The sequence below is a fragment of the Melanaphis sacchari genome, unplaced genomic scaffold (genome assembly GCF_002803265.2).
Source record: "Melanaphis sacchari strain LSU unplaced genomic scaffold, SCAv2.0 Contig7_pilon_pilon, whole genome shotgun sequence".
Classification (NCBI taxonomy): Eukaryota; Metazoa; Arthropoda; class Insecta; order Hemiptera; family Aphididae; genus Melanaphis; species Melanaphis sacchari.
The window spans coordinates 6,052,426-6,056,998 of NW_020271560.1; the positions used below are offsets into that span (position 1 = coordinate 6,052,426).

General features: G+C 25.5%; 1 long non-coding RNA gene across 1 annotated transcript; it reads left to right on the forward strand.

The window, feature by feature from the left end:
* Nucleotides 1-1,590: 1,590 nt before the first annotated feature.
* Nucleotides 1,591-2,291, forward strand: LOC112601920. The gene is made up of 3 exons (XR_003115068.1): nucleotides 1,591-1,741; nucleotides 1,804-2,055; nucleotides 2,259-2,291. It is a non-coding gene; the product is annotated as an uncharacterized LOC112601920 (long non-coding RNA).
* Nucleotides 2,292-4,573: the final 2,282 nt, after the last annotated feature.

A 4,573-nucleotide genomic window follows, 5' to 3' on the forward strand; every position in this document is an offset into this window, starting at 1 on the left:
AAAAAATTAATAACTAAAATATCAATGGTTATTGCAATAATACTTTATACATTAAAAAATAAAATAACGTTAGCTTATTAATGTATTTATACATTGATAAGCGTTGTATCTACAGTAGAATCATACATATAAATAATTTATATAAGAGTGTAAAAACAAGCAAAGAATAATCAACGTGCATAGATCGAATGTTCAGATTATTCACTTATTTGTTATTTCCATTCTACACGTTGATGTATAAAAATTCGACAATTGTTGACAAAAAAAAATTGATTTTTAATATTATTAATTGACCTGTTACTAGCCTCCTGGTCTAAAAACAGTTTTAAGTATCTTTACTTTAAGTATTATTTAACCCCGACACTGTACGTATTACAAAACGACTTTATTTCGTCGACCTCTTTATTATAAAAAAATAATACAGCTACTTATCGATTTTAGGTTCCGTATTATGTCTCATCGAGGTGTTCATTATTGTCGGAGAGATTATTTCACATGCGCTAAGCATACTCGTGACATGGACTCAAATGAATCTCATAACCACCGGTATAATTTCACTGAACTTATTGTCATTAATACTGCTACGCATGATGTCCCGTCGCCACAATGACCGGATGATGGTGTGTCATTATTACCGCAGTAATAGCTCGGTAGGCCCTTACTGCGAATTACTAAAAGATCTCGACCAAACCGTATATCAGGTAAAATAAAATCCTCAATTTATTTATGTAATCGTTGTTTGTAATACACTCCATATAATATTGCACTTATATAAACCAAATATAATATGGTATTAATTACATTATTTAAATATATTTCTACCTAAACAAAGATAATATTATCATATGAACAATGATGGGTGAAAATTTAGTTAAAATGCAAAAAGAAACACAATTATTTAAATAAGCAAATAAATTTATACATAACTAAATCTCCTTAATCAATGATTTTAATATTTTTCTTTCACTTTTTATCGCCAATATTCTAAAATAAATAACAAAAGATATTTAAACTAATTTATTCACCATTTTAAATATCAATAAAATACGATTAATTATTATAATAAAAAGAATAATATATAGGTACAATATATATATAGAGAGATATTATATCAATTCATGCACATAGAGTAAGTAAATATAATAAGGGTGAGAAAAAAATTAAATTAAAATAGTTACTTGATTAGTTACTATTATTAGTGACACTCGACTGGGATTTAAAAGATTATCAAAATATCACGAGAATTCCTAAGTGAAAACATTATATGAGTCAGCCTCTGTTCATATTTAAATTTCATATTAATTGTACACGACGTGTTCGAGAAATATTTAAAGATGTTTCTTTGTTTTCGAACTTAAAAAAACTCATTTTCGCTGTTTACATACTCGCTTAGTATTATCTATCATAAAACATACACACAGCACACTCTATAATTATATATACCTAGATGGTAGGTATTGGATAAATATAATGTTAAACATATTATGTATACGTACAATATTTATATTTTTTTTAGGACGAATCCGTTTCGAGCGTAAACACGTCTTATCAGTTCGTTCATGATGACAAACGCTATGTACTAAAGCTCCGGTACTGTATTTTCGTCTGTTTGGCTTTATTCGTTTTCCGTGATTTCAGCTGCGTCCACGTGTTCAAGAAAAGTATACGCTGCATCTTTGCGGAACTAAATGTCAAGTCCGTAACGTATGAACAATGGGCGTTGTTAGTGACCACATTACAAGTAACCAAACAAAGCATATTACAACCGACGCATATGTTTCTAAAACCCACCCGTTTGTTTAGTTGATATTCACGACATCTACCGTGTTTATGGTTGAAATTTACGGTAGGAGAAAACTCTTGTTGATCTCGAGTCTCGGTATGCTCTTAACGGCTACAGGTCTAGAGCTGTTTATTTTCAACAGTGACGCAATCACCTCCACAGAAATACGTCATGTATGCATTATGTCCGTGTTACTTTTATACATTTTATTTTTTGCTCAAGGTTTCAGCTCAATACCTTGGACTATGCCATTCAAAATCATTCAGAAAAATGTAAATATTTGTTAAATTACGTTTTAATAGTTTTGTTGTCGCTTACGTTTAATATTTATTATTTTTATTTTGAACACTTATAATATTCTCTACACAATTATTATTTAGTCGTATAGCTTACATTTTATTATTAAACTTTCTATTATCAAATAAATAGTAAATATTATGAAAATATTTTTTAAATACTTTATTTTAATTTTCAGATCAGGAATTATACTTTAGGTTTCATAATCAGCGCTCATTTCTTGTTTTTAATGATCGTCGAATTTTCATATATCAATGAGGAACACATCTATTCTGAAAATTCGACTGTTGCATATTGGTTAATAATTATTTACTTTTTGCAAACTATTTTTGTGTATAACTTTGTTATGAATGCAAAATCTTAATTTAATTTATTAAATACATTATACATTTATATTGAAAAACGTAAATGATTTTCACAAAAATTAAAATTGAAAGTTTATAAAAAGTGAATATTATAATATTATATCGAAATTAAAAATTTAAATTTTGAAAATCTAAAACTCTATTTAATCATAATCTAACATAATTCTATTTTGTTCCATCTAAGTGAAACATAAATAAATTGACAAAAAAAAATAAGCTTGTAATATACTTAATGGTTAATTGTAAGTTAAGATAGATACTTAAAGCCAATATTATTCATTCAAAACGTGTATCATTCAATATTAAATAACGCCAATAATTAGTTATTATTAATATTTCTAATTAATTGCCCATTCAAATAATAAATTAAAATTAATGTTATATTTTATATGTTACATTTTTAAGTAATTGTTACTTACTTAAATGTAATTTTTTTATGAAAGTATTTATTACGTTTAACAAAAAAAATTTTAAATCATGAAAAACAACAGAAATATAATTTATTTCTTAGTATTTTATATAATAATAGAATGCATCTTGTTAATTTTTTTTTTTTTGAATTCCGTTGTCATAAATTGAACCATTTGTTTAGTAATAAAATAGTACTACTTATATATTAATATTTAATAAGGTTATTAGTTATTTTCAATTACTTAAAAACATATTACTTTATTTTTGAATAAAACGTTGACAAATAAAAAAATAATAAAAATAAAATGTTAACATAAAAATAAATGCATGCAAAAAAAAATCAATAACTTCCTCACTTGTCACAATAATTATAATAATAATCTAATTAAAAAAAAAAAAATCAATGACCATAATAAAAGTCTTTTTTTAAACTTAAGTTTTAACGAACGAAAAGTAATCATATATACTAGTACGAGTACGTAAGTATACCATACTATTTTTCTGTGATAATAATAATGTTCTACTTTTATTATATTAATCAAAAAGAAATATTAATTTTTAATTCATATTACTAAAAGAATACGTTATGTAGTGGCGATTGGATAGGATTTTATTATTTTATTGTACTAATGAAGAAGACAACGTGAAAAACATTGAATCATGAACATCAAGTATAATTTCTATGACCATAAACGTATGAGTAACTGTAAATTCAATTGTATTCCATATTTTTTAAAGCATTGTATAATCTATAACGCATCTGCATTTTTCGAATTCAAACACAATATCACACATTCTATATACTACTTGCGCAATATCTCGAGATATTATATCCACGTACAATACAATTAAATGCTTTTTATTAAAAATCATACACAGTGCTATTTAACGTAGTAATATTTTGTAAAACTTAGTCAATAGTCAAAAAAATATAACATTTCACTACACCGCACCTGTTGTTACTTGTTTATTAGACAAAAACAACTTTAAATAAAAAATAACAGCCCAACATTTATTTATTTATTTATTTTCCGTTTATTTAGAATCGAACGAAAATAATTTTTCTATGAACATTTATTTCATATGTGTTTGATATTTCTTCGTTCTGTGCATTTTTATTGTCATGCTGTAAGTCAAAAATGTATTTTTACCCAATATACGCTGTTAAATGTGTCGTAAGTAATATTGGAGTATAGCGAGGTCTGTAATAAGGTATAATAATACAATTTACGAAAAACATAATTTAACAAAATATGCCATAAAATCTAATATCAAACACCAAAACAGTTTTATTGTAATGCAATATTATTAAAATTTAAATAATATACAAATATAAATGATATGGAAGTAGGTTCTCTGTCATAATATAAAGCTTTCACGTTCCAATGAGATCACCCGAGTACATACCTACGCGTTCGCATATTTTATAGGTGTACTGTCAGTGTAAACTGTGAATCGAACTAAACGTAACTACAATGGATACAACATCATCACTCTTACACGAAATCTGAGAACTTTACTCTAATATTCAACGGATATTATTTGTTTATATCAATAAAATAAATTTACCGCACATACAAGTTTATACATAATGAGAATTAAAACATATATGAGATCGACTACGATCCAACAACAAGTCGAATTATCTGGCTATAATAAATATAGAAAAAAAATTATCTAGTACAAATATCGATTATTATACTTTGTTAACTTTTGC